Source organism: Ornithorhynchus anatinus, chromosome 5, assembly GCF_004115215.2.
Source record: "Ornithorhynchus anatinus isolate Pmale09 chromosome 5, mOrnAna1.pri.v4, whole genome shotgun sequence".
NCBI classification, from domain to species: domain Eukaryota; kingdom Metazoa; phylum Chordata; class Mammalia; order Monotremata; family Ornithorhynchidae; genus Ornithorhynchus; species Ornithorhynchus anatinus.
The window spans coordinates 59,151,274-59,167,632 of NC_041732.1; the positions used below are offsets into that span (position 1 = coordinate 59,151,274).

The following is a 16,359-nucleotide window of genomic DNA, read 5'->3' on the forward strand; positions in this document are numbered from 1 at the left end:
CTTCATGTTTTTCCACATTGCTTAAACTGGGAACTGGCTGACGTTCATGCTATTCGGGGATGGTGAGGAGTTTAGATGAAATGAAATCCCCAGAGAATCCAAAAATCCTGTTTTGTCCAAATTTTACCAGGCCCCTTCACAAAATCTTCCAGCGCTCCTATCAAAAATTAGATCTACCGGTTTTGATTTCCCCACTTTTTATTATTTTCCCTTCCCGTCGAAAGGCCAACGAGCAATGAAATGGCCAAAAGTCAGACAGCAAGAGGGAGAAATCAGAGAAACCCAGGCGAACAACCGATTGGATAATCAGCCCCTGGATAATCGAGGGTTAGCCACTGATTGTTTCACACTTACCAGTCATCTTTACCTGGCTCAGTGATTCTGGGAAGTTGGCCGTTTTTTTGTTTCATAATGGGGAAAGGGACAAGTGGTTTCCCCACTGTCCTTGACCGTTATTCTACCTGAAAACTTTGGGCAGCTGAGACACAGGGTTCTCTTTGAGATAAATGTAAATATTGGTTTTCGTTTTGCATCACGAGGCAAATGGCTCAGTTTGAGGAATGAGGGCTCAGGCAGGGAAGGTTTCTGGGACAACTGCCCTAGTTAGGAGTCTGTCCAGGCCTGGATCATCTCTGGGCCGGAAGATCTCGGCAAGTCGAATAGGTTCTGGCGGCCTCCTGGGGCGTTAGAACTGTTCTAGGATGGGCCTGGGATTGTGGATAGGGAACGTGTCTGTTTATTGTTAGATTGTACTCTCCTTAGTGCTTAGTTCAGTGCTCTGCCCACAGTAAGGACTTAGTAAATAGCCTGACTGACTAATTCCAACCCAACACCATTCCTCTCCGACCCACCCTCCTTCCTTCAACCCCCGGACTTTCCATTCCAGATCCATTTCCCTGGAGCTAGACTTATGACAGACTATGACAGAGTTATTAATAAAAATAATAGTAATTTTGGTATTTGTTAAACACTTTCTAGGTGCCAGGCACTGTTCTAAGAGCTGAGGTGGGTTGGACACAGCCCTGGTCCCACATGGGGCTCACAGTCTTAATTCCCATTTTACAGATGAGGTAACTGAGGCCCAGAGAAGTGAAGTGACTTGCCCAAGGTGATAGAGCAGACACGTGGTGGAGTCGGGACTAGAACCCAGATCCTTCTGACTTCCAGGACCATGCTCTATCCACTAGGCCATGCTGCTTCTCAAGTTACTCTCCCAAGCACTTAGTACAGGGCCATGCACACAGTAAGCACCCAATAAATATGATTGAATTAATGTATGGAATTGAAGTTCTATTTGACTTTTGAATAATAATAATTATGGTATTTAAGTGCTTACTGTGTGCCAAGCACTGTTCTAAGCACTGGGGTAGATACAAAGTAGTCAGGTGGTCCCACGTGGGGCTCAGTCTCAATCCCCATTTTACAGATGAGGTAACTGAGTCTCAGAGAAGTTAAGTGATTTGCCCAAGGTCACAAAGCGGACAAGTGGCGGAGTCAGGATTAGAACCCACCACCTCTGACTCTCAAGCCCGGGCTCTTGCCACTAGGCCAGGCTGCTTCTCAGATTTTGTCTCATTCCCTGATTTTGGCTCACTGCCACACCTCACAAAAGCCATACCCTCATCCACAAAGACTAAGCATCTGAAAAAATAAAAGATACATGGTTCCGTTTTACTCCTCAAGCCAAGGAAAAAATTTGACATCTGTATAGTGAATGGAGGCTATGTCGACAGATGGTTTAGGTCATTCAGAACCAGAGAAGCGCCACAGCGGAGCGGAAAGAGCGTGGGCCTGAGAATCAGGAGACCTGAGTTCTAATCTCACTCTGCCACTTGCTCGCTGCGTGACTGTGGACAAGTCACTTCACTTCTCTGGGCCTCAGTTTTCCCATCTGTAAAATGGGGATTCAATATCTGTTCTCCCTTCCCCGTAGATTGTGAGCCCCATGTGGTACAGGAACTGTGTCTGACTTGATTTTTTTGTATCTACCCCAATACTTAGAATGGTGCTTGCCACATAGTAAGCGCTTAACAAATACTGCGTTTGTTATGGTCATTTTCAGCGAGGAATTCCTCTTTCCTAGTAGATGTCTGTACTGCCTCCAGATTCCCTTGGACTCCAGATCTGTCCAGGCTGCTAACAAAGAATTCTTCACATCTCATCATCATATTCTGCCTCAATTTTTCCCAAAGAAGGGAACACTTAATACAGTGCTTTGCACACACTAAGCGCTCATTAAATGAATGAATATATGAATGAATGGTAAGCACTCATTAAATGAATTAATATATGAATGAACATAAGATTTTGCCATTGTTCAGCTTGGGGCTGTTTCAGGCATTGCTCTTGGGTAGTATACTCCAGCCCACACCACCTTTTATGTATTTTATTCATTCAATCGTATTTATTGAGCGCTTACTGGGTGCAGAGCACTGTACTAAGTGCTTGGAATGTATAATTTGGCAACAGATAGAGACAATCCCTGCCCAACAACAGGCTCACAGTCTAAAGGGGGGAGATTTCTTAAGTGCTTACTATGTGCCGGACACTATAATAAGCGCTGGGGTAGATTCAAGCTAATGAGGTTGGACACAGTTCCTGTCCTTCTTGGGGCTCACAGTTTCATTCCTCACTTCACAGATGAGGGAACTGAGGCACAGAGAAGCTAAATAACTTGCCCACGGCCACCCAGCAAACAAGTGGCAGAGCCAGGATTAGAACCCAGGTCCTCTGGCTCCCAAGCCCGTGTTCTTTCCACTAAGCCACACGGTATTTTATAACACCTTATGGAATTTTATTAAGCAAAAACGGTGGAGGCGGTTCCCCGGCATATACTTGTTAATCTCGTGAGGCATCGACCACAATCGTTAAAGCAGTTTTTCATTGATATCTGTTAAGCGCTTACTCTGCCCCAGGCCCTACACTAAGCACTGGGGTAGATACAAGCTAATCGGGTTATACACACACAGTCGGTGACCCACATGGGGCTCACAGTCTTTATCCCCATTTTACAGAAGAGGTAACTGAGGCCCAGAGCAGGGAAGTGACCTGCCCACGATCACACTGCAGTTAAGTGGCAGAGCCGGGATTAGGACCCAGGTCCTTCTGACCCCCTCTGACTCCTCTGACTCACTAGTGGATATTGTTGCTTCTCCTCAGTTCTCTCCCAGAGACTGCAGTTAGGGCATGGTATTCATTCCCGCAGCCGACTGCAGTTCCCCAGGGTGTTCTTGGATGGCGGCCTGGTACTGCCTTCTCTTCTCTCTGCTATTTTTGCATGCTTGGCTGGATTGTTCAGAAGGGATTTTACGAATGTAAACTGGCATTTCCTAGGTTGTTTTTCCTCTCCTCAATTTCTTCTCTCAGTGGCCTTCAAATAGCGATGTTTCCAGGTAGACCAACTTGCAAAACTATTTTCCATTTTATAGTTTTGCGTAAATGACACATCATTATTCAGGAGTGAAATTCTGCAGGTAGTAATAACTTGATAAATCATCCTGATCGGCGCCATTCCAAACCACTTAATCTGACGGCCCTCGCCGTATTCCCATGAACCCGGTGCTTAGTACAGTGCCCTGCACATAGTAAGCACTCAAATTACATTGATCGATTGATTTTTTTTTTTTAATATTATTCGTTAAGCACTTAGTAAGTGTCAGACACTGAACCGGGAGCTGAACTAGTTACAAGGTTGTCAGATTGGATAGAGTCCCGGTCCCACACAGGGCTCCCAGTCTTAATCCCCATTTTAAAACGAGGTAACTGAGGCACGGAGAAGTGAAATGACTTGCCCAAGGTCATACAGAAGACACGTAGCAGAGCTGGGATTAGAACTCAGGCCCTTTTAACTCCCAGGCCCAAGCTCTGTTCACTAGGCCACACTGCTTCACAAACTGACTGATGGGATTGATTGATTGATTAATAACTCAAGTTAGGGGCCGAGGACTTCCCTCCTCATTGTTATCTGAAAAATATCAGTTACCCAACCAGACTCGAACCCTCATAGTGGGAATACCAGAGAGTATGTTGTGTACTTCAGAAGAGAACCTGACCGTTTTTCTTTAGAACCCTCTCTCAGGTGCAAAGTCTAATCGGCAGCAGATGGCGAGAGCAAAAACCCAAATGATCTCTTTCCCCAAGAGAGGAGGTTTTTCCCCAAGTTTAAATTCATTTTGGTAACTGATCCCTCCGCTCATTATCAAACCTCTCAGAGGGGTAAAGATGGCGGAAAGCTTTTTTTAGGGTACTGATCGGCTGATTAGTTGGATTACTTACGATGTCTTCCTGCCTTCCCGTGGCTGGCATTGCTCGTTATGAGGAGGGGAAGAAATGAGAAACACCTCAAAGTTGCAACTTTTTGGACTTTTTGAATGGGTGCTAATTTCAAGGATATGTCTGAAAGCAGTTTAGGAAATTAGCTTGAGAACAGGCTTGAAGGTTCTATTAGGGACTTAAGGGATGGATTGACCTTTTCTAACTAACTATATGTATCTTAGTCACAAAATGTTTCCATAGTGGTGGAGTGGAATTTTTTTTTAATGCTAATCCTGTTCCCTTTGCCCTAAAATACCTTATGAAGGGTATTTACCCACCTTCTTCTTTTTGGTTAAATTTACTAAATTTTCCTCCTTATGCATAGATAGTTGTAGCGAATTAAAAATGAGGTGGCAATTCTGGGGCAGGACGTATAAAATTAGCTCTCTATTATTACAAAATTCTCAACATGCTGTTAACTTTTATTTTTCAAAAATAGCCCATGTGCTCTATAAAGAAGAAAGACATTGTGGTCTAGTAGATCAAACGCTCCACTCGGATTTAAGAGCTTTTGGTGCCTCGTAATTTTCTCGGAGACCTTGAGAAGGCCTCTTTCCCTCCAAGAGGGCAAGAACTCCTCACGGTCCATTTCAAAGACACTCCGCCAGCTCATGCCACTTTACATATCCGTTCTCTTGAACCATTACTCCCCAACTCACTCTTCCTTCTCCTGAATCATTTTTTCCGAAAAACTATTCAGGCCCCATTCCCTCGAAACCTCCAGTGGTTACCCATCCACCTCGGCACCAGGCAAAAACTCCTTACCGTCGGTTTTAAGTCTGTCGGCTCTCTCCCTCCTAATTTACCTCACGGATCTCCTACTACAACCCGATCAGAACCATCAGTTGTATTTTTTGAGCACTTACTGTGTGCAGAACGCTGTACTAAGGGCTTGGGGAAGCAGCGTGGCTCAGTGGAAAGAGCCTGGGCTTCAGAGTCAGAGGAAATGGGTTCGACTCCCAGCTCTGCCACTTGTCAGCTGTGTGACTGTGGGCAAGTCACTTAACTTCTCTGTGCCTTAGTTCCCTCATCTGTAAAATGGGGATTAACTGTGAGCCTCACGTGGGACGACCTAATTACCCTGTATCTCCCCCAGCGCTTAGAGCAGTGCTCTGCACATAGTAAGCGCTTAACAGATACCAACATTATTATTATTACTATTGTACTATTTGTCTAGAGGGGGAGAAAGACAGTAATATGAATAAATAAATTATGGCTGCGGACATAAGTGCCATGGGGCGGAAGGTAGGGCGAATATCAAATGCATAAAAGGTACAATCCAAGTATAGGCAACTCAGACCCCTTACTTATATCCATCCTCTGACCTGCAACTCTCTCGCCCTCCATATGCAACAGACCCCAACGCTCCCCACCTTCAAAGCCAAACTAAAATCACATCACCTCCAAGAAGTCTTCCCAGAATAAACTCACATTTCCCCTACGTCCTCCCCCTTCTGTGTTGTCTATTCACTTGGTTCCGTACACGTTAAGCACCAGATATTCACCCCACCCTCAACCCCACAGCATTATGTCCATATCCATAATTTATTTTTATTACTGCTCTCCTCTGGGCCTTAAGCTCCTTGTGGACAGGGAATATGCCAACCAACTCTAGTACTTTCTCAAATGCTTAGTATTGTGTACCTCACATGGTCAAGTGGTCAATAAATACCATCGATTGTTCGATTGAGGAGTAGGGGAAACGAGGGCTCAGTCAGGGAAGGCCTCTTGGAGGAGATGTGATTTTAGTAAGGCTTTGAAGTTGGGCAGTGGGTTGTGGTGGTATGGTATTATGATTCTTGTTAAGTGCTGTTAATGTGTCAAGCACTGTTCTAAGCACTGAAGTCGATAGACGCTAATACGGCCCAACATAGTCCCTGTCCCGCATGGGGCTCACAGCCCAAGTTAGAAGGAGAACGAGTTGAATCCCCATTTGCAGCTGAGGAACCCGAAGCACAGAAAAATTAAATGACTTGCCCAAGGTCACAACGCAGGCAAGTGGCGGAGCTGGGTATAGAGCCCAGGTCATTTGATGCCCGGGCCTGTTCTCTTCCCACTAGGATATGCTGCTTCCTGTATGTGGTCTGACAAATATGAAAGGTGGGGGAGTTTCAGGCCAGAGAGAAGATGTGGGCGAGGGATCGGCAGCAAGATAAATGAGATCAAAGTACGGTGAGAGTAGGTTGGCGTTATGGGAGTTAAGCATGCAGGTGGTAGTAAGAAATCAGTGAGGTAAAACAGCATGGGGAGAGCTAACTGAGCGCTTTAAAGCTGTTGATAAGGAGTTTCTGTTTGTTGTGAAAGTGGATGGGCAACCAACAGGACTGAACTGTTTTTCGAAAAGCAGTATGGTCTAGTGGTTAGAGCACAGACCTTTGAGTCAGAAGGACCTGGGTTCTAATCCCGCTCTGCCACTTCTCTGCTGTGTGTTGCCTTGGGGAAGTCCCTTAACTTCTCTAGGCCTCGGCTACCTCATCTGTAAAATAGAGATTATCACTGTGAGCTCCACATGGGAAATGGACTGTACCCAACCTAATTATCTTGTATCTACCCCGGCGAGAAGCAGCGTGGCTCAGTGGAAAAGACCCGGGCTTGGGAGTCAGAGGTCATGCGTTCGAATTCCGGCTCTGCCACCTGTCAGCTGTGTAACTGTGGGCAAGTCACTAAACTACTCTGTGCTTCAGTTACCTTGTCTGTAAAATGGGGATGAAGATTGTAAGCCTCACATGGGACAACCTGATTACCCTATATCTACCCCAGTGCTTAGAACGGTGCTCGGCACATAGTAAGCACTTAAGAAATACCAACATTATTATTATTACAGTACTTGGAACATACTAAGTGCTTAATATCATTGAAAAAAAAAGCCAGGCCCAGTTTATTGTTGTACTGTACTCTCCCAAGCGTTTAGTACAGTGCCCTGCACATAATAAGCTCTTATTAAATTGACCGACTGATTGACCGGGGACCCCAAAGCTGATTTGCGGTTTCCCACGCCCCGGACGGTGGGGTGGACCGGAGCGGAGGAGCTAACGTCTTTCAGCAACAGGCGTTGTCCATTCAGACTGGGAAAATATCTCCACCAAGCATGCGAGGGCCCGGGGAGGACGCTTGCAGAGCGGTCAGTCATTAGCACTGAGCTCTAGAGCCGCAGTTCAGTCATTCCTAGCTTCTCCCTTTGGCTGCTGCCTCCCTCCCTGCTTGGATCAAGGGGGAGGCTTGGGGAACCCAGCCCCAACTGAGCTGGGGAACCCCACTTCATCAGGTGAGGTCTCTACGAGGTAGTGGCTGCCGGGCCCGAAGCAGGCCTAGGCACCACGGCACCCGGCCGAGCTCTGCCCGAGCCTGCCCTGCCCATCTCTCCCCGCTCCCGGTGCCCACCAAAGGGAGCACTCTGTGGTGTGGGAACCGGAGCCTTCTGGCCGGCTGCCGGCGGGGTAGCCTGGACCCTCTGAGGTGGCCTTTGTGGAGTTTGGACCCGTTTATTCATATTAAAGTTGGTCTCCCCATCTAGACTGTGGGCTCGTCTCTGGACTGTAAGCTCATCTCTAGACTGGAAACTCGTTGTGGGCAGGGAATATGTCTGTTTATTGTTGTGTTCTATTCATTCATTCAATAGTATTTATTGAGCGTTTACTATGTGAAGAACACTGTACTAAGCGCTTGGAATGTACAAATCGGTAACAGATAGAGACAGTCCCTGCCCTTTGACGGGCTTACGGTCTAATCGGGGGAGACGGACAGACAAGACAAGACAATTCTGCTCTCCCAACCGCCTGGTATGGTGCTCTGCACACAGTAAGAGCTCAATAAATATGATTAAATAAATGAACTCTCTTCCTGAGACTTGAGCAGGACACTTAAAGCTGCTCCCAGGAACCATTTAAGATGGTACAGTTCGCCAACACCACAAACTTTATCTACAAGGCCAATAGCGGGATATAAAATTGTGTATCCAGGTCACTCGATCCATCAGTGGTATTTATTGAGTGCTTGCTCTTTGCGTACTAAGCACTTGGGAGAGTAAAATGCAATAGAGTTAGTAGACACATTTCCTGCCCATAACGAGCTTACAGTCTAGTAGGGGGAGACAGGCATTAAAATAAATGAGTAATTTATAATTTAAAGATTCGTACCTAAGTGCCATGGGGTTGAGGGAGGAGCAAAATATTCATTCATTTAGTCGTATTTATTGAGCACTCACTGCGTGCAGAGAACTGTACTAAATGCTTGGGAGAGTACAATACAACAATAAACAGACACATTCCCTTCCCCAGTGAGCCTATTCATTCATTCGATCGTATTTATTGAGCACTTACTGTGTTCAGAGCACTGTAGCAAGCGCTTGGAAAGTACATTTCGGCAACAGATAGAGACAATCCCTGCCCAACAACGGGCTCACAGTCTAGAAGGGGGAGACAGACAACAAACAAAACAAGTAGGCAGGCATCAATAGCTTACAGTTTAGTGCCCAAAGGTCACAGATCCAAGGCATAGATGACACAGAAGGGAGAAGGAGGGTTTAAACAGTAAGCCCTCTTGGAAGAAATATGACCTTAATAAGACTTTGAAGTTGGGGAGGACGGTGGACTGGTGAATGTGGCTCGGGAGAGGACATGCGAAAGGGATCATCAGCAAGATAGGCAAGGTCAGGGCACAGTCTGTAAGCCGGCCTGCTAGAGGAGTGAAGTGTGCAGGTCGGGCTGTAGTAGATCAGTGAAGTGAGGTAGGAGACAGAGAGCTGATTGAGTGCTTTAAAGCCAGGAACTGTTCTAAGCGCTGGGGTAGATGCAAGATAATCAATTTGGACACAGTCCCTGTCCCCAGTGGGGCTCACAGTCTCAATTCCCATTTTACAGATGAGGGAACTGAAGCAGGGAGAAGTGAAGTGACTTGCTCAAGGTCACACAGCAGACAGGTGAATTAAAACCCAGGTACTCTGACTCCTAGTACAGTACTTTCCACACGCTGCTTAATAAATGCCATTGATCGATTGATCCAGCGTTTAGCACAGTGCTTGGCTTATAAAAAGTGTTAAATACCGTTAAAAATACTGTTCAGGATAAAGAGGGTGTGAAAGATAATGGCTGGTGAAGAGTTGGATCTGAGAGAGGATCCAGGCCACATGAAAAACATTTTAAATATCTGTTTCCCGTTCCTATTTCTGATTTTTCTTCACAAGACTAACACCTTCCTCCCAGGCAAAAGTCTCCTTTTCTCCAGTTCCCAATGGACAGAGTAAGTGCCTGCAGTCAATCTGCCAGACACATGGATTGCAGTTGGCTTGCCATTGCTTTTTTCCCATTTAATATTTGTTATTGAAATGGAATTCCCCGATCGTGATTCATCAAAGAAATGGGGAATTTCAAGCTTATCTTTTGAGATGCAATTAGATATAACTTTACTAGCAATTACCAAATTTCTAGCCCCAGTGCTGTTTTCTTCCTGTATCTCTCTCACCTTGAAGTGGTATTGAAATCGTTTGGCTCTTAAAAAAGCTGTCTGTAGTAATCTCCCGTCTGCCGTTCTATAAAGGAGCCCGGTGGACCAGGATAAAACGGGCTCAGGGGTAGTGAGTTTTTGGAAGTTTGATGAGAAGTATCTTTGCACTCCAGGGAAAAGAAGGATAAAGAATTTTCCAAACGCTGTTGCTGAGATAGCCTTTATAGTCCATCCATCAATCAATCAGGCTTTGGTATTACTGAGCGCTTACAGTGTGCAGAGCACTAGACTAAGCATTTGGGAGAGAACGATGTAACAGAATTGGTAGGCACATCCCCTGCCCTCATTAAGCTCACATCTCTGGAGGGGGAGACAGACATTGATATAAATAAATGATTCATCTTTCCTCCCTCTCACTGACATTTGTGTTCCTCCACCCCCTCTTTGAAGGGGTAGTCTAGTTCCGTTTTCCTACCAGTGCAGGTTGGGAAACATAGTGGCTTGCTTTGCGTTCTTTCCGGTGATGAAATATCGAAAAGGGAAATCCTGTCCCCAGTTACCTGCAGTATAGATATCCCTCTTTTCCCTCCCCTTTTAGACTGTGAGCTAAGGACGGGGACTTTGTCTAGACTGACTGAAATATATTTACCTCAGCGTTAAGTGCAGTGCTTAAAAGCACGTATAATGTTGGTATTCGTTAGGCGCTTACTATGTGCCGAGCACTGTTCTAAGCGCTGGGGTAACTACAAGGTCATCAGGTTGTCCCATGTGAGGTTCACAGTCTTAATCCCCATTTTTACAGATGAGGTAACTGAGGCCCAGAGAAGTTAAGTGACTTGCCCAAAGTCACACAACTGAAAGGTGGTGGAGTTGGGATTAGAACCCATGACCTCTGACTCCTAGACTCCTAAGCCTGTGCTCTTTCCACTGGGCCACACTGCTTCTCTATAAGCACTTAAATCTCACAATTACCATAGTTATCTTCGCCCAAGGCCCCACTGTCCTCTGGTGGTAAAGCAAGGTTTTGACTTCTACAGTGTCCACTTTTACTCTGAGCTATTGGTCACTGACATGTAATAATAATTGCGTAATAATGTAATAATGCATGCAATAAGAATTGTGGTATTTGTTAAGTGTTCACTGTGTGCCAGGCACTACACTAAGCACTGGAGTGGAGACAAGCAAATCGGGTTGGACACAGTCCCTGTCCCACAAGGGGCTCCCAGCTCAATCTTCATTTTACAAATGAGGTAATTGAGGCACAGAGAAGTTAAGTGACTTGCGTAAGGTCACGCAGCAGACAAGACGCAAAGCTGGGATAAGAACCCGTGACCTTCTGACTCCCGGGCCCGTGCTCTATTCACTAAGCCATGCTGCTTCTCTAATCAATCAGTTGTATTTATTGAGTGCTGACTGTGTGCGGAGCACTGTACTGAATGCTTTAGAGAGTCCAGCAGAACAGAGTTGGTAGACATGTTCCCTCTCCACAGGTAGCTTACAGTCTAGAGTGTGAGACAGATATTACTATAAATAAATCAATTACAGATGTGGATTCATCACCAGTATGATTTGAGAACTGTCCCGACTTTAAATTATGGAACCATAAAGTTCCACCTTCCGCCTTCATCTGTTGGTGAATTCCTTAAGGGCAGGGATTTTTTTGAAAAAATAGTGTTTGTTAAATGCTTACTATGTGCCAAGCACTCTATTTCGAGTGCTGGAGTAGATACAAGATAACCAAGTTGGACACAGCCCCCGTCCCATTTGGGGGATACAGTCTTAATCCCCATTTTACAGACAAGGTAACAGAAGCAGAGAGAAGTAACTTGCCCAAGACGATGGAATCGGAATTAGAGCCCAGGTCCCCTGATTCCCAGGCCCTTGCTCTTTCCACTAGGCCATGCTGTTTCTCATGTGATTTTGTCTCTTACCTCTTTTTTTATGGTATTCATTAAATGCTTTCTGTGTGTCAAACACTGTTCTAAGCCCTTGGTTAGGTACAAGTTAATTAGACCAGACTAGTACCTGTACCTCACAGTCTAAGTAGGAAAGAGACCAGGTATTCACTATTTTATAGTTGAGGAAACTGAGGCACAGAGAAGTTAAGTGATTTGCCCATGGTCGCACTCAAACAACAGGCAGAGGGGGTTTAGAACTCAGGTCCTCTGACTTTCAGGCCCATGCTTTTTCCACTAGGTCATGCTTCTTCTCTTTGTGTAGTAAAGCAGGGGTTCAATTGACTGATTGATTGAGGCGTGATTATGCCTAAAGACTATCCTTGTTTCCCCCACTTCCCTAAGGCTCCTATTTTGGGTCTGTCACCAGGCCGTGCCCGTCTGGCAGCAGGTCCGATTCTTGTAGGCTCCCCCGCCCCCCAATCGGGCCAAGGAGAGAAAAAGGCTCACCCACATCAGCCCCAGCCTGGCCGGTAGCAGGTCCGATTGTCACAACATCCCCTCGCGGGCTCAAGAGAGGACAGGGGTCACCCACGCCAGCCATCTTGCCACCCCAAATCCGGACAGACAGTGGATTGTGGCCATCCTGCTCTCCTCACCAAAGAGCCCAGCAGCCTTTTGGCGGCCTTTGGTCAGCAGAGCAGAGATCACCCTGCAACAAACCCTTAGACCGCCTCCGTCATCCCCACACCCCTCTCTGCTCCCTTTCTCCTCCCCAGGAGCAGGTTTTCCCACTTCTGACTTGCCCTTTAGCTGTGTCAGGCTGGGCCTGGAAATGAATGAATCAGTCAGTAGTATTTATCGAGCTCTTACTATGTCCAGGGCCTTGTACTAAGCACTTGGAAGAGTATGCTATAAGAGGTTTGGTGAACATAATAATAATAATGATAATATTTAAGTGCATACCGTGTGCCAGGGACTAAGCGCTGGGCTAGATACAACGTAATTGGGTTCGGCCCTGTCCCTGTCCCACCTGGGTCTCACAGTCTTATTTTCCATTGTAAAGATGAAGGAACTGAGGCCCAGAGAAGTGAAGTGACTGTCCCAATGTCACACAGCAGCAAGTGGTGGAGCCGAGGTTAGAACCCAGGTCCTTCTGACTCCCAGGCCCGAGCGCTATCCACTAGGCCGTGCTCCTCCCGTTCCCTGCCCACCATGAGCTTACAGTCTAGAGGGTATATTGGATTGTTCCTGGGCAATCCTGGCCTTGGTCGTGTGTGCTGGAGGTGTGTGTGATCTTGTTTTCCCATCCTCCTCCTCATGGATTCTATCTGGTCTGCTCAAAGCTTGCATTTGGACCTTCCATGATCAGGAGATTCTCTTTATTCATTCATTCATTCATTCAATAGTATTTATTGAGCGCTTACTATGTGCAGAGCACTGTACTAAGCGCTTGGGATGAACAAGTCGGCAACAGATAGAGACAGTCCCTGCCGTTTGACGGGCTTACAGTCTAATCGGGGGAGACGGACAGACAAGAACAATGGCACTAAACAGCGTCAAGGGGAAGAACATCTCGTAAAAACAATGGCAACTAAATAGAATCAAGGCGATGTACAATTCATTAACAAAATAAATAGGGTAACGAAAATATATACAGTTGAGCGGACGGGTACAGTGCTGTGGGGATGGGAAGGGAGAGGTGGAGGAGCAGAGGGAAAAGGGGAAAATGAGGCTTTAGCTGCGGAGAGGTAAAGGGGGGATGGCGGAGGGAGTAGAGGGGGAAGAGGAGCTCAGTCTGGGAAGGCCTCTTGGAGGAGGTGATTTTTAAGTAAGGTTTTGAAGAGGGAAAGAGAATCAGTTTGGCGGAGGTGAGGAGGGAGGGCGTTCCAGGACCGCGGGAGGACGTGACCCGGGGGTCGACGGCGGGATAGGCGAGACCGAGGGACGGCGAGGAGGTGGGCGGCAGAGGAGCGGAGCGTGCGGGGTGGGCGGTAGAAAGAGAGAAGGGAGGAGAGGTGGGAAGGGGCAAGGTGATGGAGAGCCTCGAAGCCTAGAGTGAGGAGTTTTTGTTTGGAGCGGAGGTCGACAGGCAACCACTGGAGTTGTTTAAGAAGGGGAGTGACATGCCCAGATCGTTTCTGCAGGAAGATGAGCCAGGCGGCGGAGTGAAGAATAGACCGGAGCGGGGCGAGAGAGGAGGAAGGGAGGTCAGAGAGAAGGCTGACACAGTAGTCTAGCCGGGATATAACGAGAGCCCGTAATAGTAAGGTAGCCGTTTGGGTGGAGAGGAAAGGGCGGATCTCGGCGATATTGTAGAGGTGAAACCGGCAGGTCTCGGTAACGGATAGGATGTGTGGGGTGAACGAGAGGGACGAGTCAAGGATGACACCGAGATTGCGGGCCTGCGGGACGGGAAGGATGGTCGTGCCATCCACGGTGATGGAGAAGTCTGGGAGCGGACCGGGCTTGGGAGGGAAGATGAGGAGCTCAGTCTTGCTCATGTTGAGTTTTAGGTGGCGGGCAGACATCCAGGTGGAGACGTCCCGGAGGCAGGAGGAGATGCGAGCCTGAAGGGAGGGGGAGAGGACAGGGGCGGAGATGTAGATCTGCGTGTCATCTGCGTAGAGATGGTAGTCAAAGCCGTGAGAGCGAATGAGTTCACCGAGGGAGTGAGTGTAAATGGAGAACAGAAGAGGGCCAAGAACTGACCCTTGAGGAACTCCAACAGTTAAAGGATGGGAGGGGGAGGAGGCTCCAGCGTAGGAGACCGAGAATGATCGGCCAGAGAGGTAAGAGGAGAACCGGGAGAGGACAGAGTCCGTGAAGCCAAGGTGAGATAAGGTACGGAGGAGGAGGGGATGGTCGACAGTGTCAAAGGCAGCAGAGAGGTCAAGGAGGATCAGAATGGAGTAGGAGCCATTGGATTTGGCAAGAAGGAGGTCATGGGTGACCTTAGAGAGAGCAGTCTCGGTAGAGTGGAGGGGACGGAAGCCAGATTGGAGGGGGTCTAGGAGAGAATGGGAGTTAAGGAATTCTAGGCATCGATTGTAGACGACTCGTTCTAAGATTTTCATTCAATAGTATTTATTAAGCGCTTACTATGTGCAGAGCACTGTACTAAATGCTTGGAATGTGCAATTTGGCAACACATAGAGACAGTCCCTGCCCATTGACGGGCTTTCAGTCTAATCGATCCGAGAGCTGCCCTTATATTTGTCTTCCTATTGGCTGGAGATTCTCTCCTGTTTCGGGTTGCCTCTCCTTCTGCGATACTCTTGTCCTTTTGCCTTACAGTCTTCCTTTCCCATTCCTCAAGCAGCATTCTATTAATAACAATAATAATAATAACGGTATTTGTTAAGTGCTTACTATGTGCCAAGCATGTTCTAAGCTCTGAGGTGGTTACAAGGTCATCAGGTTGTCCCACGTGGGGCTCACAGCCTTAATCCCCTTTTTACAGATGAGGGAACTGAGGCAAAGAGAAGTGAAGTGACTTGCCCAAAGTCACACAGCTGACAAGTGGCAGAGCCGGGATTAGAACCCATGACCTCCGACCCCTAAACCCATGCTCTTTCCTCTGAGCCATGATGTGCCTCCCCAAGGACTCCAAGCATCCCAAGGGAGTCAGAAGACCTGGGTTCTAATCCCGGCTCTGCCACTTGTCTACTGTGTAACCTTGGGCAAGTCCATTATTTTCTGTGGGCCTCAGTCACCTCAACTAGAAAATGGGGATTAAGACTGAGCCTCGAGTGGGACATGGACTGTGTCCAACCTGATCAGCTTGTATCTACCCCTGCACTTAGTACAGTGCCTGGCACATAGTAAGCACTTAAAACATGCCATTAAAAACAAACAAATTTTAAGCCCCACAGAGCAATCACTCTCAACAACATCCAGCAAGCCTAAGACTTAATGTAGTGGAGATTTTTGCACTTGCCAAACATGTCAAAAAGCCATGGGTTGATTATTGAAAGTGCAGAGACTGCAGTCAGAAAGTTGGAAGCATCTTTAGCCTGGGATTTGCCAAAACTCTTGAAGTGTTTTTAGGAAAGGTGAATCCACTCGAGTTAATTCCTAGAAGAAAGGCTTTCATTTGTACCTTCTCTTCCTTTTAGGCACAGAAAATAGCAGAGGTTCCGCAGAATTCTTCATCTCAAAGTAATGAGTGAATGTCTTAGGTGAACGTTTCTGCCCGTAGAGAACTTGGCTTCCAAATCAGATTCAGGCAGGTACCCACAGGGAGGGTAGGAGAGAAAGGGTAACAGTTCTCAAAGAAATTGGGAGTGCTGGCAGTAGCCCTGTGCAGATCCCGTTGCTATGTTGTACTCTCCCAAGCGCTTAGCACGGTGCTTCGCACAAAGCAAGCGCTCAATAAATACGATTGAACGAATTAGTGAATCTCCCACAGGAAATTTCCTTTCAGACAGTACTCTTGTCTGTTACCGAAACAGACGTCGTCTTCCTAACAGTGCTTCCCCGGGAAGAAGTTCAAGGCTTAGGCAGGGAGAGTCCACTGGAATAATAATAATAATGTTGGTATTTGTTAAGCGCTTACTATGTGCAGAGCACTGTTCATTCATTCAATTCAATAGTATTTATTGAGCGCTTACTATGTGCAGAGAACTGTACTAAGCGCTTGGAATGTACAAATCGGTAACAGAGACAGTCCCTGCCCTTTGACGGGCTTTCAGTCTAATCGATAATA

General features: G+C 46.9%; 1 protein-coding gene across 5 annotated transcripts in view; it reads left to right on the plus strand.

Annotated features, from left to right (window-relative positions):
* TMCO4 (transmembrane and coiled-coil domains 4) overlaps window positions 1-16,359 on the plus strand; it is a 134,393-nt gene that overhangs the window by 14,159 nt on the left and 103,875 nt on the right. The window lies entirely within an intron of this gene.